Source organism: Pelodiscus sinensis, chromosome 3 (genome assembly GCF_049634645.1).
Source record: "Pelodiscus sinensis isolate JC-2024 chromosome 3, ASM4963464v1, whole genome shotgun sequence".
NCBI lineage: Eukaryota > Metazoa > Chordata > Testudines > Trionychidae > Pelodiscus > Pelodiscus sinensis.
Window position 1 is genome coordinate 176,714,109 of NC_134713.1, and position 24,480 is coordinate 176,738,588.

A 24,480-nucleotide genomic window follows, 5' to 3' on the forward strand; every position below is an offset into this window, starting at 1 on the left:
GCATCCTTTGCTCTCAAATATCAAATACACTGCCCCCAGGATACAGACCTTGAATACCTTGATATTAGATTACTACAATGTGCCCTCTAGGGGCCACACCTTATATCCATTTGGCGACTGAAGATAAGACAGAATGCAGTAGCCTGCATGCAGTAGCTTTGTTAAACGTCATGCTGTGAGCATATGACCCCAGTGCCCCATGATCTTCACTGGCTATCTGTTGGCTTTTGCTGGAGTTTAAGATGTTGACTTTAACTTGTAAAAGTACTATATGGACTAGGACTATCCTACACCTGACACTGCCTCTCTACCAGAATCACGAGCTTAGAGCTCCCTTAGTATATGTGAAGGGTAACATCTGACAAGGTGTTCTCTGCAAGGGCCCCTCTGCTTTGAAATTCACTGTGGGCTGAAATAGTCCAAATGTATTGATCTTCCAGCATGGTTCAAAGCCTTCCCAGACCCCATTGGTTTCAGCTGAATTGTGGTACTTGTCAACCATAGGCCCTATGCATCTCATATTGGAAATAAAAATGGAGGCACAAAAATTAGTGGACATGTGAAAACTGGAGGCAACTGACTTGCCCCACAGTTACAATCTGTGGCAGAGCTGTGGATAAATTCATGGTTTCCTGGCTTCTAGTTATTTGATTTATCCTCTAAATCATCTTTCCTCTAACTGATAATACAGTTGAGTTTAGGGAATCTTTATTAGCCGGTTCCAAGTTTAATGTAAAAAGAGTGTCAATGATATTTATTTAGTAAATAAACAGAATAAAATAGAAAGGGTAAATACCAGTAAAATTCCAGTTTATTAAACATAAAAAATGCAACATTATTAGACAGCAAGGATGAGATGCAGTAGGTAATGCTACACATTTAGGCTGTGACTTCAAGTCAAGACACGTAATTTTTCACTGACTTGCAAGTAGCAAATGTAATTCTCCCTTTACAATTAAGTCTACTTCTGTGTCTTACATTTGTTTTTAAGCTCGAAGGGTTTTGTTTAACAAGATCCTTGTTTTACTTTCCTGTATTTACACAGCATTTAAAAAGTATGTAAATACAGTTAAGACCTAAGAACTAAATGATCCTCTTCCTTTGATTTTTCTTCCGGAAGAGAAAAAGTTCTCAGAAAACTAGGAGGAAATGGGATTTTCAAGGCAGAGGAGGGAGTTTAAGCTTAGGCCATGTCTACTCTATGGGTGCTACAGCAGCCCAACTGCAACACAGCAGCTATGCCACTGTAGCACCATAGTATAGATGTTGCTGACAGTACAGGCAGTCCCCAGGTTACATGGATCCAACTTACATCGGATCCCTACTTACAAACGGGATGAGACAACTTACATACAAATTCAACTTAAGAACAAACCTACAGTCCCTATCTTGTACGTAACCCGGGGACTGCCTGTAATGGAAGAAGTTTTCCTGTCAATGTATGTAATCCACCTCCTACTGTTTTGCTCCCATCGACAAGTAAATAAAACTTCAGAAGTTCCTTATTTAATTTGTTTAAACATTTTGCAAACAAACATGCTATTTACCATGATCCCCACTGTTCTCTATTGTATATTTTTCTCTATACATCATTCTCCCTGGTCTGCCCTTCACAATACTGAAGAGAAGGGAACAGGTCTTGCTCTGTTTGTAAAGTGCCTATGGCATCCCATTAATTATACTTATTAATCATATATAATTGATTTTTTCTGGTAGCCCAAAAGTGGCAGTATGCCCAAAAGCATTACTGTCATTAGCTATATTTTCTATTTCAAAGATATATTTTAATTACTTCAGAGGCTAAAGACTTCTGCTTGATATCACTTCTGGCAAGTAAAACCCATGGAGAGGTTATAGCCAAAGAAATTTTGTAAAAAGTCCAGGAACTTTAATCTTGTTCACGTGGGTGCATAGTAAAATACATTAGCTGCCAAGAAAAATAAATTTAAATAGATACATCATTGTGCTAGTCTCAAAATGATCTTAAAACCCAGGGAACCCAGGTAAGTGAGAAATGAAAAAGAACATACTTTGGCAAAAGGCAGTTCTGTGAGAATGTAAGTCCTGCAAGGTGATCATGAAAGGATGGGAAGTTTCTCTGATAGCCTGTTCCCCTTTACACAGATTAATGAAATCTCGTAAAGAGTCGTTTACAAATGAAAAAGAAAATTGTTATTTTTAAAAATATTTGTGGTGGGGACAAGAAATGTAAGTGCTCTAGAGAGCACACTAAAATTAGATTTCCAGTATGGCAGGGAATATTTAGGAATTAACTCTTTGCATACTAGAGGTGGTCACTGCTATTGGTAGCTCATGAGACCTCCCACAGAATTATTAGTAAACTCCCTTGTACAAACAGAGAAGAAGGCAGGTCTTCGCTGATCTACTAGGTAATCTTTTGTCTAAATTTTGTGGCAAGGGATGCTTTTCCCTCTCCTGATTCCAGGGGACGGTAGTGGGCAGGGATGGTTTACCCATATGAACATAAAGAATAGCCATGCCTTTTCCCCCCCATTGAACTTTTTTCAGGGGTTGGGCATGATATTTGGTTTTATAAGCCCTTATCCTTAAGTAACAATATTTCTAGGACATAACCCCTAAAAACTTTCCTCTGGCTAACTGTACATATACAGCCAGGGACAAACCCGTCTACAATTTAGCACTTAGCACAGTACATTGTTCAGCATAACTGCTTCTGTATCCAATTACCATGGAAGCCACAGCCCCTAATCTTGGGGACAAGCAGATATGGATGTTTAATACCTAACCTGGTCACCACCTGACAGTCGCTGAGATGAATTAGCTCCTCTGAAAGGGGAAGGCACAAGGAAGCTGTGTTCTCCTGGATACAGCCCAATGCTGTCTGGTTTAACTTTTTTCTCATATAAAAATGTGGTTAGTAAGGAGGAGAGATTTTCCACCAATTTAAGGTTTACAAAACAATTGGATAGGGCTGTCAAAGTCACTGAAATTTTTTTAAATCAAATGTTATCTTCTTCAAATGCTTTCCAGATGAATTTAGACCCAAGGTGAGTTTCTGTCCACTCAGCTGCAGATGTGCAGTCCAGCTGAAGAGCCTAAATCATGCTGATTCTAATGCTCGATGACAAAAAACATCAAAAGGATTTTTCCAGTACGTGATGAGAGAAGAGAAGAATTAAAAGGAGAGTTTGCTTATGTCCAAGTAACATCCAAAAGAGAACAGGAAATAATTAAAATGAAGAGCAGGAAGAGGTGTCTAAACAGTAGTGATGGGTGCTTTATAAATGACTAACAAGAGGAAAGGAAAACCAAGTATCTTCTGTACAACTGCTAGAAGTATATCACCTTTATTTACAATTAATAAAATAATAGCAGAATTTCATAAAGACACAAAATAAAAACAGTATTTTTAACCTTGCTAATGTTACTGCCTCATATTCTATTATTGGTAACTCATAAATAATCAGATTTACCATTACAATGTTCTTTGCTTTCTAAATCTCTACGTGAAAGGACAGTGAAAACAAACTAGTCAGTTCTGTGTTATCAACTTCACGTTCAGATTTCCATGGTTGAACAAAATGTTAAAGTACTTGAATTGCAAACACTGCTGGAATGTGGAAATGGAAAACCTTTTCTATGGAATTTTAAAAATGTTTACCAAAAGAAATAAGGAAAGAAAAGAATTAGATGTTGAGCCTGTAAAAATGAGACAGCAGCAAGAGCTTGGATAAGGATAATAAACTAGTCAGGTGAGTGTTGTCTCTTGTTGATCTGTAGATATCAATGAAACAAGCAGGGGAGCCATTTCAAATTCTGGTGGGGGGAGGCCAACCTGTACATGCCATGATGGGGAGGGGAGGAAAGTGAGGGTGGACAGAGGCTTCAACAGTGCTATTGAGCATGCTCGGTACAAGCTAAGCACTAAATGGGGAGGGGGAATCAACCCCCCCCCCCCCATCATCTCTATCCAGGGGCTAGCAAGATACTGGAAAACTCTACTTTTTTGGCAGACAATTTATCAGTTAGCTAGCTGGAGCATTGTATCTAATTCCTGTATAAAAGAAAGAAAATTAAATAGACATTAGACCCCCTCAGCTCTAACAATAACATATTTTGACATTTTGTGGCAAGTCACTTAAGGAACACTGGTTAGCCTTAAAATTTTAGTGTACTGTATATTCTTACTTTGTTACTGTGGGGAGAGAGAGAGGCCCTGTCAGGACTCCTGGGATCTATCTCAGCTCTGGAAGGAGAGTGGCGGGGGGGGGGGGGGGGGGGGGAGGAGGGGGAAAGTTTAGTGAGTTACAGCAAGGGGGCAGATATACGTCAGCTCTATATAAGAATATCAGAATAGCCATACTGGTTCAGATGAAAGATCCTTCTAACCCAGTATCTTGTCTTCCAACAGTGGCCACTGTCAGGTGCTTCAGAAGGAATAAACAGATGAGGCAGTCATTATGATCCATCTCCTACTGCCCATTCCCAACTTCTGGCAAACAGAAGCTAGGGACACCATCCCTGCCCAGTTTGGCTAGTGGCCATTGATGGACCTATCCTCATTGAACTTATTTTGTTCTTATTGGAACTGTGTTATAGTTTAGGCTTTCCCATCAACTCCCAGCAAAGAGTTCCACAAGCTGATTCTGAAAAAATAATTTTTGTGTATTTTAAATCTGCTGCCTATAAATGTAATTGGGTCAGCTTCTTGTATTATGTCAGCAAAGGAATAAATAACATTTCCTTATTCTATTTTTCCACACCGTTCATGATTTTCTAGACCTCTAACATATCCCCCAACCCTTTAGTCATTTATTTTCCAAGCTGAAAAGTCCCAGTCTTGTTATTCTCTCCTAATATGGAAGCTAATCCTTACCCGTAATAATTCTATTGCCCTTCTGTAGCTTTTCCAAATACAATATATCTTTTTTGAGATGGGTTGACCAGATCTGCATACAATATTCAAGATGTGGGCATACAATGACTTTATGTAGAGGAAATATGGTATTTTGTCTTATTATCTATTCCTTTCCTAACGATTCCTGATATTCTGTTAGCTTTTTCAATTTTTAGACTGCCACTGCACATTGTACAGATGTTTTCAGGGAACTATCCACAAGAATTCCAAGATCTCTTTCTTGATTGGCAACAGCTATTTTAGACCCCCATCATATTTTTCCATGTACATTACTTTGCACTTATCAACACTAAATTCCATCTGCCTTTGTGTTGCCTGGTCACCCAGTTTTGTAAGATTTCTTTGCAGCCAGCTGTAGATTAGTCACTGTTTGCTCCCTTTTCAAGAACGTTTATGAAAAGTTTAACAGCAGCAGTCCAAATGCAGATCCCTGCAGCATAACACTCATTTCTACTTTTCCCCCGCCATCTTTTAAGTGGAGTACCTAACAATATTTTCATGATGCTCTAATGATCCTTCAACTACATGAATAACCAGCCTTTTGTTATTCTTAATCACTCTGCCTCTCTCTTTTTATAACAAACTCCTTGTCCCAAAGGCAAAGCTACAAGCAGCTTAAATTCTGTTGCATTTAAGAACTGCCTCTGGAGTCAGAGCATGCAGCTTTAAGCAGACCTCAAATATGAAATCCAGGAGGTTCAAACTCAGGCTGGGGGGGATGGACTACTACCTTGGAAACAAGATGGCTGTGGTACTATTTTTTTAATCAGACCAACTTCTTGTGAAAAAGACAAGCTTTTGAGCTCTATACTCTTCTTCCAGATCAAATTAGATATCAATGGCAGTTAAAGAAAATGAATTGGGATTTGTTTCTCTACAGCCATACGAAGGCTGGAAAACTGATTAAAGTAGTTGTTTTAATTACTCAGATGTTAGCTCAGTCAATAACTGCAAAACATAGGTGAGAGAATAATTGCAAGATTGAGTTCCATCAATTTGTTGAATGTACAACATGGGTTAGAGCCTATCTGGACCTAATTTTATCAAGAACCATCTGGAATCTACAATAAACATCATTACTTGCTTTAAAACTCTCATGAGAACATACCAGAGGAAGCAACAGGTGAGCTAGTCTTTAATATTGTTGATTTTATTCAAATGTGAACTGCCTAAGAACTTCTGAATGAACTTCCAGAGTAATTTCACAAGTAATTTCAGAACAGTGGAAACTGAGGCCCCATCCTGAGAGGTTCTGAGTGACTTCTACTTCCATGGATTTCAATGGAAGTAGAAAATGCTGTTTTTCAGGCCCAGCTCTTTATTTAAGTGACTTCAAAGAAGACCACATGTAAAATGGTTTATTTTTTTTAAAATGGGGGAAGGTGAAAAAAGAGGCTAAGGTGTAATGGATGGGTTGGAATTAAACAAATGGTATAAGAAAGAAGTGGAAAGCTCTTTTTGGGGGAAAAAGCAACAATCCGGCAAGGTCAAACCACAAAAAGTTTAGGGTTTGAGGCTGTTTTGGATGCTTACTGAACCTTCTGGGCCTCAAACACAAGTCATTTTCACCTTGGATAGTCACTTACTCTTTTAAATTATAACCTTAAGACTTCACTCCTTTTCTGAACATGTGTAAGTGTCTGCACAAGATGTCAGGTGGTGGAGAATCAGATCACTTGAGTTTGAAAAATTAATCTGAAAGGATCAAAAAAACCCAAGTAATTTGTAAAGTTTGGGATACTCACACTTTCACTCCTTGCAAGGAATGATGCCAGAGAAACAGTTCTTGCAATGTTCTGTCATTTCTAGTTATGTTCCTGGCTAACAAGTGGTAGTGAAAGAAACATGTCTGAATGTTTCATCTCATGATCAAATCACTTCTAAAAATGGGTGAAGACTGAGTAGTAATAGCAGTACACAGGTGGTTATTTTGCAAATCTGATTGAAAGCAATGCTGCTTAAGTTCACAATGGAAACTATTGGTAAAGGCATGTTTAGATGGGTATAGATGCAGATAGGTGCCTGAAAGAATCTCAAAGGGCATGTCTACGCTGCAGGGCAAAAGTTGAAGTAAGATACACAACTTCAGCTACGTCAATTGCATAGCTGAAGTCGAAATAGCTTAATTCAGCTTTTGGCGCTGTCTACACAGCAGGAAGTCGAAGGAGGAATACTCTTCCTTCAACTTCCCTGAGTCATTGTGAATTGAAAATTGCAGGAGTCAGAGTAAGAAGTCCTCCATCTCGACATTATTTTGAAATAATGGCTTGCTGTGTAGATGCACATTGTTATTTCAAAATAATGTCAGTTATTCTGAAATAACGCCGCTGTGTAGATGTACCCAAAGTGTCTAAATATCTAACTCTACTGATTTAAATGATTGAGAAATAGGCGAGTAAAATGACGTGACATAACAGTATTTGGGAGAATGAGAAATTTAGATTCACTGGTACATTTTCTGTTCAACAGTTTCAGAATACACTGAAGGACAGATGCACAAGCAACAATCTCAAGTCCTATCACCATCATGGAGCCTCAGTACTAAAGATGATGAAACCTGGGAAGTTCCCAGAGACATTTAAAGCATTAGGCCATGAGAAATAAATGAAGACAACTTTTTAAACTTAGTTCTCTGTACTGGAAAAATGTCTGTGCACATTGTTCCCTATCTTGAAGCATAAAGGAGACATGCAAAAATGTAGTAATTAACAGCCCATCAAATTACTGAGTCACATGATTAAATGACTAGAAAGAATTATCCGTATGAGACTCTGGAGCATTCAGAGACAACTTGGATTTATGCCAAGAAGGTCAACAATGGATGCAGTGTTTGCAATCTGAATAGTGCAGGAGAAATACAGAGACATGCAAGGAACTGTCCTTAGTGTGCTGATTTAGAGGAGGTTTATGACAGAGTTCTTATCAAACTGTTAGTGTGATGTATGTGGTTTTGCCATCTGCCAGAGATGTATGTTCAGACTATCATGGACAAATATGAGCTGCGGCTAGAGAGAGTCATTCATTATGATGATAAGTCTACATCAAAAATCAGTCTTAAGCCTATTCCTATTTGATGGTAATGGATCCCCTGAGGCAGAGACTCCATGGTGCATGCTTTTTGCAGATGATACTCTGTTGTGATGTGAAGATAAATCCAAACTAGAACGGAGCCTACAACTATGACATACATTGCAAGCCATGAGAAGATGCTTACAAATCATCTTAGAAAAGATGCCTTGTTGTGTCATGAAGAAGTGAAAACTACTAGCTGATGCCTCTGCAGTAAATCTCTGTTTGCTCATCCCAAATGAAATATGGCTTGAGCCCCAGCCCTGGCTAGGGTGCTGCGCCTCAGCATTCCACCCTGACAAATCCATTTCGCCTTTGCTCTCACAAATACTATGGAGCACACAGCAAACTGCCATCACAATGGGAATAGAATGTTGCATTTTCTGAGGTCTAAACTAAGTAGTACACTCCAGAATCTCCCCTTTAAACACTCAAAAGCACATTCTACCACCATTCTGCACTTGCTCAGCCTGTAGTGTAATTGCTCCTTACTGTGGTCTAGGCTGTCCATGCATGGCTTCGTGAACCACAGGAGCAAGGGGCAGGCTGGGTCACCAAGGATCATTATTGGTATTTCAACATGTATGATTTTAAATTTCTGGTCTGGGAAAAAAGTTCCAGATTGCAACTTGCCAAAGAGACAGGAGTTCCTAAAGATGTGCATGTCATGCATCTTTCCTGACCATACCACACTGATGTTAGTGAAATGGCCCTTGTGTTCCACCAGTGCATGTAGCACCATCAAGAAGTACCCCTGGTGGTTTATGTACTCCTTGGCAAGGTGATTAGGTGTCCAGATAGGGATGTGCATTCCATCCACCACCCCACCACAGTTAGGGAACCCCAGCATGGCAAAGCCCTCCACTATGTCTTCCAAGTTTCCCAGTGTCACTACCCTCCATAGCAGAAGGGTATTGTTTGCTTTGGCTATTTGGATTACAACAGCCCCACTGTAGATTTCTCCACTCCAAACTGATTTCTAACTGAGCAGCAGCTGCCTGGCATTGCAAGCGTCCACAGGGCAATTGCCACTCTCTTTTTCACTGCTGTTCACCTGTATAACATTTTAGTCCCACCAGTCTGTGCTTGTCTGACAGAAGTGGCATTACAGTGTGTCCACAGGATCAAATACCAACAGCATTTGCCAGTTCCTCAACTCAGGTGCTTTGCAGAAGAATATGTTCATGGCCTTCTGAGATTCTTCCTGATTCTGGTGGGCCCTGAAGACTCTCTGGACATATTCCAGCATTAGGTGCACCGAGATTCCTAACTGTCATGGTGGTTAAACACTGGAATAAATTGCCTACAAAGGTTGTGGAATCTCCATCTCTGGAGATATTTAAGAGCAAGTTAGATAGATATCAATCGGGGATGATCTAGATGATGCTCGGTCCTGCTGTGAGGTCAGGTGACTGGACAAGATGACCTCTCGAGGTCCCTTCCAGTTCAAGTATTTTATATTTCTATAGGGTTAACATCATTATCATCATCCTAATGCTTTGATGCGCAATGGGATCCACCATGCTGCAATGGCATCTTCTTGGATAACCAACAAGAGAAAAAAGGTGCAAAAAGATTGTTTGCCATTGGTCTGAAGCAGAGTGGGAGGGAGGAAATGTGTGCGTTATGGGCCACTGACAACATGTACCCAGAACTACCTGCTACACAGTTTTTGTTCCAGCATGCACTGGGAGCATAACTCAGAATACAAAGGGGCACAGGCACTGTGGGTTAGCTACCCACAGAGCATCACTCTCAAAGTTGATGGTAGCCACCCTTCTGGGGACATGCTCCTTCAAACTATGTCAAATTCTTGCATGCAGTGGAGACATGCACCTTTGACTTTACAAAATTCTATGCTAAAAAATCAATCTTAATAAATGCGACCTATTCTCTCAGTGTAGACATAGCCTTAGCCTTCTTTGTTAGGCTTGTTAACCCATTTTAAAATGACTATTATCATTACAGATTCTAATGGCCACTGTCTCTCCATCCACATCTTTGCATCTACTGGGGAACACCACCCTTCATCTGAAGCTGTAGAGTGAAGGAGGTTCTGCAAGGAACAGCAGTGTGGTTTTGGTCTGTTAAATAAGTTTCTGCAGTATTCTGAGTAGGCCAGCCTGTCATAGAGCCACTGCCCATGTCTGTTCAGTTTGGAATGCTATGGATAAAGCCTCCTCTCTATTGCCATTTTTCATATTTTCAGGCAATGAAGATATATTTGTCTCCCTGCCTGAACCTCCAGAATGGAGTACTTGGTCTGGAAAAACCTCTGATGGTCCCTTTGCTCTCTTTAATTTTTTCTTCTCAGTTTACGGATCATAACTGTCATGAGTCTGCCTCTTCTTCAGGGTGGGGCTCAATGTGCAACGGACCATCTGGCATCGTATGATCACAAATGAGGCATGCGTATGGAACCCAAGAGGCCCGTGAAGCTTCTGCAAGCCAGCAGATGCTAAAACCGTGTTTTGGCTCTGGACACAAGAGGCATTAATTAAAACTTTGAAGAACCAAATCCAAAGAAAAAGCAATTGAGGAAGAAATCACTTAAGGCCCATGTGGCATGTTAAATGTGTAAAAGCACATGTGTAGGTACTTGTAGTATCAGAATAAGGCAGGGCCCATCTGTTCATGCTATATGTATACATTGCCTAGAACAAGGGAACCGTCATTGGGGTCTGTAGGTGCTATTACAGAAGAAGCAATGCTAGTTCTAGTCTGAGGGTGGAATTCCAGGAATTAAATATATAAATGACTAAACTAACATATTTCTGTATTGTGCATATGTAACCCACACACCTAGTGGGTGTGGTTCACTGTCCATGTAGTGGCACTTAGACCACTTACAGCAAGCAATAGTAATGAGTGAGCTCTAGAACCTAAGCTGAGAGCCAACTGACTTTATAGCTCAAGTGTAGAGGTTCCTATACTGAGGTCCCAGGGTTCAAATCCACCCAGTGGCAGTTACACATATTTCCTTACATTAGGACTCTGAGGACACATCTTCACTGCTGGGCAAAAGGTATATTAAGCTATGGAACTTCAGCTATGTCAATTAGCTAAAGTCAAAATAACTTAATTTGGCTTTTGGCACTATCTACACAGCAGGAAGTTGAAGGGAGAACACTCTTCCTTCAACTTCCCTTACTCCTCATGAAATGAGAGTTACAGAAGTTGGAATAAGAAGCCCATTATTTTGAAATAACGAGCTTGCTGTATAGATACGCACTCTGTTATTTCAAAATAACAGGAGTTATTTCAAAATAAGTGTGCAGAGTAGACATAGCCTGACTATTTTGCTGAAAGCATTCTTGATACACTTATCTGATTTCTATTTACTGATACGGAAAGATAGTTAAATTGCATTTGGTAGTGAATGTGCTGATTTATATGTGATTATTTTTACATAAGCTTAACAATATTACAGAAAAATATTTGTATTTTTCTCTTTTCCCTGATTTCTTCTTGGCATATTAGTTTTATGACAAAAATATACTGGTTTGCTGACAGAGAAATTGAAAATCTAATCCTGGCCTTTGTTCATGCGGCAGAATGGGGACAGGATTCCCATATGAATACTGAAACTAGTTCTTCACAGGTGATCTGAGGCCCAGTGCAGAGAGATGAAGAGGATATATGTCAGTTCCATGGACAGCAGTCACTATAGGGAGGTTTAGATTGGACATTAGGAAAAAATTCCTAACTGTCAGGGTGGTCAAATATTGGAATAAATTGCCAAAGGAGGTGGTGGAATCTCCCTCTCTGGAGATATTTAAGAACAGGTTAGATAGACATCTGTCAGGGATGGTGTAGATGGAGCTTGGTCCTGCCTTGAGGGCGGGGGGCTGGACTCGATGACCTCTTGAGGTCCCTTCCAGTCCTATTATTCTATGATTCTATGATACACAGGAACACAGGAATTGCCTAACTGGATCAAACTCAGGGTCTATCTAGTTCATTACCATGTCTCTAAAAATGATGTGCACAAGATGCTGCAGAGAAAGGTACAAGAACCTGACAGTAGGCCCTGATCTACACTAGGAAATTATTTTGAAATAACTCCCCTTATTTCAAAATAACAAGTAGAGCATCCACACTGCCAAGCCCATTATTTCAAAATAATAACTCCTGCTTTCCACAAGGAATAATGCTTACTTTGAGAGTTATTTTGAAATAGTGGTAGTGTGGATGCTCCACTGATGCTATTTTGAAATAACTACTCCCCAGAGTCATTCAATGTAATTACTCCCCAGTGCTTCCTGGGGCTCTAAGTCGAGGTAACACATCCACATTAAGGGAGGCTGCCTCGGAATAATTTTGAGGCTTCCCTGCAGTGTGGACATGCTCTTTCAAAATAGTTATCTTGAGAGTTATTATTTCAAAATAAGTTATTTTGAAATAATTTCCTAGTGTAGACATGCCCTAGGAAGGGAGCTGAGGGGTATCTGTTCCCCTTCTCCCCAGTATTTGGTCTCATCCTGACCTCCAGGAATTAGTGATTTATTTGGACCTTGAGTCAGCAAGCTTAATATCCCTTTTACAAAGTGTTCTGGTTATTCTTTTAATCCAATAGCCTGTCCAATCCTTTCTAAAATCTTGTTAAAATCTTGGCCTCAATGGCTTCCTGTGTCAGTGATTTCTGCATTTTAATTGCACATGTCAAATTATTTCCTTTTATTGGTTTTGAATTTGCCAACCTTCAATTACATTGAATCTCCCCTTGTTCTTGTGTTATAAGACAGGGAGAAAAGAAATCCCTCATCTACTTTCTTTAGCGTATTCATTAGTTTAGATATTGTTGACTCCTTTGCCCACCCACCCATCGTTGGTCCTGGTTATCTGGTTCTTCCTCTGGTAATTATATACAGGTCTCAGTGGGGTCAATTGCAAGATCATTGTTTGCAATTTTAATTAGTTCCAAATGAGACAACACAGCAGAAGGTTAAGCCTATTTGTCATTTAAGGTGGCTCACCTATACCTTTGACAAATCTTCACTGAGAACTTGCTCTTGATAAAGTTGCTCAGACCAGTTTTTGGGTATTGGGAAGGAGCCAGAAATATGGGTAAAATATAATGGAAGTACAAATAAAAATCTAGCAATGCAAGTCCTAAATAATAAAATGTTTTCAAAGCACTGGTGTATTAAATAATATCCAATAGATTGCTGTATTTTCAAACACTTGGAGTGTGTCTAGACTACATGACTCCATCAACGGAGCCATGTAAAGTATACTTGAAATAGTCAATGAAGCGAGGATTTAAATAATCCCCACTCATTAAAATAAAGATGGCCGCTGCGCTGTGCCGGCAATCAGGCTTCCCTTGTTGACCGTGCCCCATCTAGATTGCTGCTGTGCCGGATCAGCTGATTGTCGGCACAGCACGGTAGCCATTTTTATGTTAATGAAGTGGGGGCTATTTAAATCCCCGCTTCATTGACTATGTTGAGTATACTACTTTACATGGCTCTGTCAACGGAGCCATGTAGTCTAGACACACCCTTGTTGAAAATAAATGTGTATCAATTGTTAAAAAATGCAGTGGATAAAATGTGCCAAGATGTGGTAGCTTTATCATCCTGTTTACTATTTACAAGCAGTTAAATACAAGAAGATATCACATCAAAGCACTTGCAGAAAAAAATCTAGTATATTAATTGTAATTTACTTTCTATCAATATATTCTATTCCACCTGCTTCTTCTTAGCATCCAGAAGTACAAATTGTTCCCAAAGATTTGTTTAGACTAGGACAATAGAGCCTTTCCCCATCAAGTTAGCTCACTTGAGCTAGCTTAACTCAATTGAAACCCTCACTTAACAGTATCCACTCACTGTCTTCTTTTCCCTCTTATTAAATGTTGACTAATTTGCAACCTCTATCAAAACTGCACAAGACAGGGTTTTTTTTTAATTATCAAAATTTCCATTCCAAGGTTATGTTACTGCTGTCGATGTAGACCAATATTAGATTGACTCATTAATAACTCTACTACAGAAATTCTCAAGCTATGGGTTGGGACCCCAAAGTAGAACTCACCACCATTTTAATGGGTTGCTAGGTTGTCTTAGATTTGCTAGGGTCTAGGACCAAAGCCTGAGGTTTTGGAATTCAGGTTACAGGCCCCCTGCCTGGGGTGAAAGCCACTGACCTTTGGCTTTGCCATTCCCACTGGGGACTCTGGCTGGGTCATTTGTCTCTCCCCCTTCCTAGAGTCCTTTTATTGTCCAAAGAGAGTAGTGGTACAATGAAGTTTGAGAACCTTGTCCATACTGCATTTTAATTTTTAGCTGTATGGAATCTGCAGCATTTAACTTTCATTCTACTTCATGTTTGGGGTTAGTTGGCATGGTGCCTTCCATTTCTCTCTTCCATTTTTTAAATCTCCTGTAAATCTTCCAGTTTTGAATTATTAGACTGAACCTGCAAATGGGGCTGAAATGTTTTTATATAAACACCAGTTGTTATGCAGCACTATTCCCATCAATCTTTTTGAACTTTTTTGTGAGAATCTGATTTATAGCTGCTGATAGGTAAAATAAACATGCTAATTAATTTTAAATATGAATTGCATCACTGTGTAGGAGGGACTAATTTGTTTATTCAAATAATAAACAGACCATTCAGTTCTTGTTTTTGAGGAGATGGCCTTCAAAAAATGCATGGGTGGTCACAGTTGATTACTTTTGAAAATGCAGATCAAAGACTTTGGTTACAGACTACAAGGCACATTCCTGCGATCATCCAAGCTTACAACTTTCACTTCAAGATACTCCTCACTGCTGCTACTATTTACTGAAACATGACTGAGCATATTAGCAATTAACTAGTTTTAACTGGAATTCTCCTCTGGCCTAAGCATGCACAACACCCACACAAAAATCTTTGAACAAGCTTAGTCTGCCTTAAGGATACTGCAAAGAGCATCTGTTCAGACACTGGATAACACCATCAAGTGCAGTGTTAGACACGCTTAAACCATGCATTATCACATAATAAATTAGACATGAAAGTCATCATACTAAAGAAGGTCCCTGCAAAGTTCTGTGCACTCGAGTCCTGTATTATGTGTTTCTTAAGTGTTGTAAAGCTTAGATGGTCTCACTGTACAGGCTTCACTTGTCCAGGGAGCCTTCTTCTGAAATACAGATAACTTTGGGAAGCCCCAAAATACAAACCAATGGTTTTAACATTTCTCCTCTAAGGGTGCACCTAGCCAGCACCAATTTGTCAGAATAAGCTATACAATTTGTGCTACACAAATTGCGTCACTTATTCTGAGTCTAAGTCGAAAGAGCTTATTTTGAAATTTGGTACTGTCTACACAGAGTGCCGGAATAGTGTGCTTGCTTTTTTGGGAAATAGCGGGTGCTTTTAAAGATGTGGCATTACTATTTTGGGATACTTCCAGTATCCTGAAAGAGCAATGCAGTCTAGATGTACACTAAGTTGCATGCACTTCTCTTACTCCCACATTTAATTCACATTATTACTGGAACATTTCTGTGTGTGTACTGAGAGCAGTCTATGGCCACATGGTCATACGTGGACAAACAAGTACTAGATGTCCCTTCCAGAAACTATATACACATTTGAAAATGAGGAAAAATAAATGTAAAAGAAGAGAATGCCAGACAGCAAAATTCCAACCACAAAACTGAATTATCAAATTATATTTCTAAGTACTGGTAATTTGCTGAATATGATGACATTTTCCTGTAGTGGTAAGGTTACTTATTGAAACCAGCAATAAATACAGCTCTAGTGAAAGTTTAATACTAAAAAATACTTAATAAAAATGCACATTGTTATGTATTATACCAGGAAAGGCCTAATTCTCTTGTTTTAAGAATCTTTTCTTTTGTTGGCACTATATTTTATAAAGTAAATCTGTAACAAGTATTTTCTTAATATCATTTTTCAGCTTCAAAACTACACATTTTACCATATGATTAGACATAACAAAATTTAGATATTTCCCCACTATACTTGCAACAACATGGCAACTGAAACCACAAACTGTGAATGAGTATAAAAGCTCGTAATAATAACCAGTTATTTTTATAATAACTACAGTTATAATTAACTATTGCTAATTCTGTAATTTGCAAATCCATATTGTATTTTATTTAGTTAAAATGTAAATTAAAGGTATAACATGATTCTTAAGCATGTAAGGTGTTTGCTCAGGTTGACATTACCAAATTATGATAATATTTTTCTTTGTCCCCACCCCCCAACAATGATTTTCTGATTAATAGGGAAAATATATAACAGTCACTCTGAGAACAATTATTTTATAAAACAGTCACTTAAAGTCTTCTTCACAACCTAAACTTGATGAATGTTTATTCTAGTGTTTATATATGGGCTGTATATTGTTGCCCCAAGTTCAGGCCACCTGTTTCATGTATGTGTGCTTGGTGAGAAGACAGAAAAAAGATGTGTGCATGGAGAGCACAAATGTGCACTCTTCGATCTGCAGGTTTTCCATAAAACTAATTTTCAGCTGGCACATATAATGATGGTACCCGGTCTCTTAGGAAACCTACTGCTAGCAGAAAAAGTACTTCTCTCCTCTCTAATGTATTGTATTTTGTTTTGCTTATTTTTAATAATTAAATTGAATAAGAAGTCTGATGAACTGAGGCATTTATGAATGGACTTTACTTTGCCTGTAAATCTGATAAGCAGGCTTCTTCCTCAAAAGAGTTTTCTTTGCCAAAACAGGTCTTTGTTGGTTGGAAAGACTTTAAAACTGACATTGGCCATAGTCAGTTCTTTTCATAATATGGGCCTCTTGGCCCCAAGTCCACTCATTTCTTGCAAGATTATTCCTGCCTTTAGCAGAAAAAGTCCTTGAAAGAGACAGGCCAGTTAGAGCTGGAAGACTGGCCTGTACTGACATGGGTTTTGGCTTCCAATGAAACATGAACTTCCATGTATTCAAATCACTTTTGAAAATGGGATACTCTGTATCCATAAACGCCGTCCACAGAATTAAAAAAAAAAAAAAAAAAAAAAAAGTATAATTTGTTTAGTATTTCAAAATACTCAGTGGTACAAATCTGCAAGCCCTCCTTCATATGGAGCTTACTGAAAGTCAGTTGGGAGTTCCATATGTAGCACTTTTATAGAAAGGAGGAAAAAAGGAATGATTTGAAGTGAACCAAAAATATATGTTCCTGCTCTCTGAAGAAATTATTGTCGTTCCTTGATGGAAGGGAGAAGATTATACCATTACGGTGTACAGTAAAATTTCACAGTAGTAATTGCTACATTACTACTGTAATTAAAAGGCCATTCTTGTTCATTGATGTCAATGAAAAGGTATTACAATCTTTATTACCATTTCATGAATTAAGTGAGTGGTATAGGTTTTTTACTGATGTCAGCAGAAAGATGTAACATCTCCTACTAGTACAGATAGGCCTGGTCTACATTACATGGGAAAGTCAAAGTAAGATACTCAACATATCTTACCTCACGTTTCCACACTATTCACACAATGGAAGGCTGAAGGGAGCAAATGCTCCCATCGGCTTCCCTTGCTCCTCATGAGGGGCAGGAGTACCAGCGCTGACAGGGGCACCCTTTGAGTTCAATGTAGGAAGTTTATACTATATCTGCTAAATCCAACCATGGCAGATCAACTGCGGCAGCATTGATCTTCCATGTAGTGTAGATGTGCCCTATTAATGTTGATAACTTCTCCAACAAGGAGGTCAGTATGAATGGTTTATTCATGTAACAGTGACCAAATATTAGTCTTCAAGTGATTGATAGTTGCCCTTTAATAAATAATAAAATATTTCAAATAGTGTCTTAATACAGGATTAAATCAATTTTATAGCCAATTAAATAGGCATGATATAAACATGACTAAGACTGAAGTAATGCGGATCAGGAAAGACGCCACAGGGAAATTGGATGCTGAGATTAATGGAGTATGCCTACACCAAACTGACCAGTCCAAGTGCTCTGATGGCTAGTTTATGGAAGATAGTGGGCTTGACTGTGAGAGAGGGTCCAGACTGGGGAGTGCTGGAAGAGTGTTGAACATGGCTGGTGACAGACTTTGCTTAGCTCTGTACAATGCATGTGTGTGGGGACTTTGCCTCTGGGCCCCCCAGAAGAGGTGGTGTCTCAGGCAGAAGGGGTGGGGCTAGAGCCCAGCCTCCCCTAGCCAGCCATCAGTGCTGCCTGGAGTGCGCCACACAGGGCTTCAGCAGCGGTTTAAAGGGCTCAGGGCTTTGGCCATTGTTACTGTTGCAGCACTAGTGGTGGTGCCCCGAAGCCCTGGGCCCTTTTAAATTACTGGACTCCAGAGATACTGTCCCCTTTGCCTCCATTTGGGAGCCCTTCTGCTGAATAACACCTCAGGTGTCATGTATGACACTGAGACCGAAAGTCTAGCTGTACAATACAATGGTGCTTCCAACAAGGCTGTATAGTGTAAAAGCATGGCTGGTAGAGAGATGGGTGTTCAAGATATCTTACATAAGGGACACGTTTTTAAATGAAAACATTAAGATGGAGATCAGAATCACTGATGTATCTGACAAAATCCAGGAAGTGTGACTTCACTGACTCCAACACATACAGGCAATGAATGAAGAAGGCCTGGTGAAGACAGCATGGAAGGAGATGTTGGCAGAAGGGACCTTGAAGAAAGCCCATGAAGCAATGGATGTATAGTACTGCCTTGTACAGACGAAGATGGTGGGTGCGTGAAGGATGATCTAACTCTATCTAAAAGGGTGTCACAAGGAGGAAGGCGAAAATTTGTTCCTCTTGGTTTCTGAGGACAGGACAAGGAGTAATGGGCTTAAAGTGCAGCAGGGGAGGTTTAGATTGGACATTAGGAAAAAATTCCTAACTGTCAGGGTGGTCAAATATTGGAATAAATTGCCAAGGGAGGTGGTGGAATCTCCCTCTCTGGAGATATTTAAGAACAGGTTAGATAGACATCTGTCAGGGATGGTGTAGACGGAGCTTGATCCTGCCTTGAGGGCGGGGGGCTGGACTCGATGACCTCTCGAGGTCCCTTCCAGTCCTATTATTCTATGATTCTATGATTCTATAACTCCAGAGGATGAGCTAAGGAAAACAAATTTGTGGCCCTGAGAGCACTCCAGCGCCAGCTGTCACACTTTTGTCATGATATTTACGCCCAAAGCAGCATGTAATGTACCACTGGAAAGCTAGTAACTCACTGGTCACTAATATTCTTATGTAATGTATATACATGGTAATCCAACAAAGAACTTTATACCTGTGTTGGAAAGATATGACTAAAATGAGTGTGTTTAAACCAGCAGCATCAGGGATGTTGATAAACTGGTTTTCTCCAGACAAAAGAAAAAAGCCAATACCTCAAACCAGGTGTGACCAAAGTCTATGGGGTATTCATTTGTATACAAAAAAATCAGGGAAGGAACTGGCATAGAGCCCATACCAGATAACATGGTGTCTACAGCCAGGAGGGAAATGGGAAACCTTTCAGAAGAATGCATTTTGAAGATTTACTGTGGTAAAGAGAGTGGGGGTAGGGAAGAACCCCTACATAACCTTTCACCTGAGAAGACCAAAAAACCTGACAACTTTGAGTTTTGCAATGGGTCCTTGCTAGACATCCTGGTCAGCCGTGCTAGAGAAGAGAGTTGGTGAGAAACACTTTGGTAAAAGACTCTACTTTGTTAAATTAGGTTTTAGAGACTTAGAAAAATATTTTATTTTTATTTGCTTGCCACCCTTTCTACATTTATTCCTTATACTTGGTATCATTTAAACCTATTGCCTTTTTATTTAATAAACTTGTTTTAATTTTACTATAAATCAATCCAAAACTTTGATTGAAACTGAGTGTTTGTTAACTCCAGTTAAGATAATAAGATAGTGGCCATTGTCTCTTATAGAAGCAGTGAACCAAATGTCCTTTGTAAGTGTTCAGCAAGACAGCTGGACACTACAGGGCATATGGTTTGGAAAAATTAAGGAAAAATTAAGGAATAGGTGGGTGTTGGGGTCACCCTGCAAAGAGTAACTGGTCAGTGGAAGCCAGGGTGTGACCTGCATGTTTATATGCTGACTGCTGGTGTTAGGTTTGTAGGCCTGAGTAGCACAGCACTTACAGCACTCAGAGTTGGAAGGTAGGCAGTAACACGACCCCTTGCTAGTCTGGCTTGAACACTAAGCATCACAAATGTGTCTTAACACTGTCCCTAATTCAGAAAACCATGCAAACCCATGCTTAAGTTCCACTGAAGTCAAGGCTAAGCAACTGCTTAATTTCTTTGCAGAGTCAAGACCACAATATGTAATTAATATACATAATGTAAATAATCCCTGTGTGGAAAAAAAACAAACAAATTGGTTTAGGGAGTACAGGCAGTCCCCGGGTTACATACAAGATAGGGACTGTAGGTTTGTTCTTAAGTTGAATTTGTATGTAAGTCGGAACTGGTACATATTGTAGGGGAAACTCTAGCCAAACATTTCTCCAGAGCTCAGTTTTATTCTCCCACACCTCACTTCCCTCAGTTCTTTATTCTCAAGCTGAGGTGTCTGCTGAGAGAAGCCGCTCCGCATCTCCCTGATCTGTTGGGGGGAGCGCTAGCTTCGCGTCTCCCTGGTTTGCTGGGGGGAAGCAGCTAGTGCGGAGTTGCCTCACCCCGTTTGTAAGTAGGGATCTGATGTAAGTCGGATCCATGTAACCCGGGGACTGCCTGTATAACATTAATTAGAACTAATTCAACTTCTCTAAATCCTGAATTAAACGTGGTCAGTAATTCTGTAAGTTACTACCAGAAAAAAAAAACACAAAAAGAGGCTATGCAAAAGATATAGAATCTAAACTTATCAGTTAAAAAACCCAAATGTATTTTAATAAGACCTATTGTCTTAACCTATTCTCTTAGTAAGCTGAAAGTAACGATGGAACACAAATACTTGTATGCTATAGAGAATACGGTTAGTGATTATACATAAATATTTGGAACACAAGCACTGCTCCACTCTAATACAAAAACATGTTTTGCACACAATAACAAAGGTTATAGGCAGTTTGTAAGGCAAAATCATTCTGTAGTTTGTTTACTGAGCTGCTTGTGAAGCTTTCATGATAGGATAGGAAAAAATACATTTTGTGCTTTCTCGAACTTAGCAGTTTCTTAGCGTGTTAAGGTACATTTTGACTGTTTTCCATTGAAGTCAATGGCAATCAGGTCCTCAGTGATCTCAACAAAGTAATAAAAAATAAAGTATGTACACTCCCTGTATACAGTAGGCCTGAAGTCCTGGCCTCATTGACATTAATGGCAAATCTCACACTGACGTCAATAGGAAAACTTCAATATATTGCTCCCCCGTATCATAAATTAATGTCTGTGGCCATTAGTTAACTCTAAGTTTATTTAAAATGTATTTTCTCTGCTATTTCTGTTCAGTAATCTTGGTGCATCTCTCTTGGGTGATGTTCTCACACTACGTCTTTCATTTGCCATTGTGAGAAGAGCTGGGCAGGTTAGAAACCAGTGAATATGCTAAATAAAGGTCTGTCTACCTAGTTCAGCAATTCAGTAACAATCTAAATGCACCAGGGAGAGCCATGTTTCAAAGTACTGTACTATGAATTCAATTTTGTCAATAGAAGTTGTCTATGGGAATCAGACAAAATGCAGCAAATTGAAGGCATATTTTAAACCTAATTGATTATTTTTATACTTTGAATTTTCTGAGTTTTTTAATTTAAATCACTTAATTTTACTGAATGCATTTTTATATAAAAGATCTGTGCTTTGCAATATATGACTTAAGACAACAGACTACTCTCTCCTGTCATATAAATATATATTTATGCTATTTTCAATTGTGTATTAGTATTTGATATAGATGGAATGTGAATAGAGGGTTTTTTGGATAAATATGGTAGATTATATGTTGCAAAAGCTGCGTAAGTACTTACTAAACCATACTATACCATATATGAACAGTAGATACTAATGAATGTTAAATTCCTTAATTTTCATGTCTTTTCTTTCAAATAACAAAAATGGCTTAATTGTTATGCATTAAAAATATCTTTTTTCTACAATAAGTCACATTAGTTGCAGCATTGTCATAGGAAGAGCTTAGAAATACAGTGTGCATTGAAGTCAATTAAACTTTTGCTGTTCATGTCAATAGAAACAGAACCTGGGCCTATTGTGTGTCTTCAAACTCCACCTATTAACTAAGATTGGTTGAAAACTGAAAACTTGAATGCAAATGTGTCTAATGTTTAAATGCTCATTTATTCCAAGTTTATAGACCAAAGTGAATGTGTTTGGATGATCATATAACTATGCAATGTTTAAAAGGGAGTGGACATTTGTATTAAAACAGAAGGCCTTTTACTCCAACATGATGTCAGTAAAATAGCTCCTCAGAGCATATTATTGTTTTAAACAGAGGTCCCCAAACTTTCACATTGGTTATAAAATATTATTTAGTGTTGCTGGACTGGAAGGAAAATGTCATACATCTGCAAACAATTAGAAGGAGCTGCACTATTTTTTTTATTAATTAAACAATAAAACATCCTTAAGTGTGACTGTGGGCTCATCTACACAGTGTTGCAAAGCACTCTACAAGGGCTCTTTTTGTAGAAAGCTCTAATGGGTTGTGCTCTAGCTATCTCATGTAGACCCTGCTGATGTGCTCTAAAAGTAACTGCATTCGCATTAATGTCGTACCTTGTAGGGCACTTTGCTCTGCCATATATTAGAGTCAGATTCCCTGAGAAATAAGAACTTTTACCAACAACTAAGTTAATTCTCGGTGGGACCACTGTTGATCAATGATATCATTTAAAAGATCTTTTCAGCACTGCAATGCATGAAGATATCAGTGTACTTTAAAGCATCTAAAAATCTTTTAAGATTCATTTCAAACTTAGGGTATGCCTACCTCATGTCTTTTAAACACTCCCGTTATTTAGAAATATTTTTCGAAATAACGGGTGCACTATTTTGGCATCCTCATTCCACAAGGTTTAAGGGATGCGTCAAAATAGTGCATTATTTTGAAATTTGGCTTTATGTAGATGCGCCAAATTTCAAAATAAGCTATTTTGAAATACAATCTAAATATGATACAAAATTCGAGTACCACAAATTGCGTATCTTATTTCGAGTTTAGGGTGTTGTGTAGATACCCTTAATGACTATACCCCATTTTTGCAACTGGGATTCATTCAGTATAATAACTACCACTGACTTTAATGGAGATAAGATTTCATCCTTAAGTCAATACATTCTGCTTCTCCAGAATGATTAGCCAAAGATAAGATTTTAGTCACAGTAAATTACTGTTATAATTAACCCAAACCTTTACAAAACTGATTTTATCTTTAATTGGACAGCTTTCTGAAAGCTAAAAATAGACAAATATTAATACCACAAGCACCCTTCCTCTAAAAAAATTGTGGTATAAGAAATTAGAATGATTTGTTCAATCCTAGGAATTAATCCTTCATTGTCCCACAAATTTTATAAATACATATGAAAATTCAAAACACTTAGAAAACAGTAACGCATGAATACTACATAAAATTAATCACTTCCATACTGGTACTTTAAATAATTGTAAACCTAAAAAGAATGTAGCAGGAAACACACATCTATATAAAACATTTTACAGTTACTTCTGAACACACACACACACACACACACACACACAATCCATTAAATTGAAACAACTTACTGAAATTCAACAAAATGAATGTTAACAAGTGTCACATTAAGTTCAGTTCCCTGTACCATAATTCTCAAATTAAAGACATACTGAACACTGGTCAGGCAGATGAAGCATCATTGATGAAATTCTAATTTATGGTAGCTACAAAAACAGTTTCCATTACAATAACTACGCTTCTACTTACTAGTAAGTAAATGCTGTTGTTACTATATAGATGAATGAAGAATAATAATAAAGGAATTACAGTTGTGTAACGCAGCTTGCCCTGATTATAACCATTTTACTGCCATTTTATAGGATTATATTGATTTTGAAGCCAAAGGATGGGAAAAAAATGAATAGGCCAACTTTCAGTGGACACGAGTTTCTTATTGACCTGCTTGAGAACCATGCTTATAAACCAAGGGCAGAATTTAGCCCAACATCTTTTTTTCATAAAAATATACTTAACTAAGGGCTTGTCTATACTTATTGAAGGACTGATGCTCCAGTGATCAATCTTCTAGGGCTTGATTTAGCAGGTATAGTAAAGACCCACTAAATCAAACCTAAGGGTGCTCACATCAACTGTGATAGTTGTTGCAGTTGCAAGGCATAAGGGAAGTTGACAAGAGAAACTCTCCTGTCAACCTCCTACTATAGGGCTATCCCAGAAAATTGATGTAAGGTACATCAACTCCAACTATGCGATTATCATAGTAGGAATCACGTATCTTACATTGTTTTTCTCCACTAATGTAGACTAATGTAGACCTGGCCTAAAAGTAAAA

The 24,480-nt window shown here is 38.6% G+C and overlaps 1 protein-coding gene and 2 long non-coding RNA genes across 4 annotated transcripts in view; 2 read left to right on the forward strand and 1 right to left on the reverse strand.

The window, feature by feature from the left end:
- LOC112545636 (uncharacterized) overlaps positions 1-3,149 on the forward strand; it is a 113,470-nt gene extending 110,321 nt beyond the window's left edge. Inside the window, exon 4 of the long non-coding RNA XR_012902990.1 lies at positions 3,013-3,149. This is a non-coding gene — a long non-coding RNA (uncharacterized LOC112545636). The remainder of the gene's footprint in view (positions 1-3,012) is intronic.
- EFEMP1 (EGF containing fibulin extracellular matrix protein 1) overlaps positions 1-24,480 on the reverse strand; it is a 74,061-nt gene that overhangs the window by 42,813 nt on the left and 6,768 nt on the right. The gene's annotated exons all lie outside the window — the stretch shown is intronic.
- LOC142828062 (uncharacterized) lies at positions 8,145-10,071 on the forward strand. Its single transcript, XR_012902992.1, has 3 exons — positions 8,145-8,539; positions 9,439-9,534; positions 9,938-10,071. It is a non-coding gene; the product is annotated as an uncharacterized LOC142828062 (long non-coding RNA).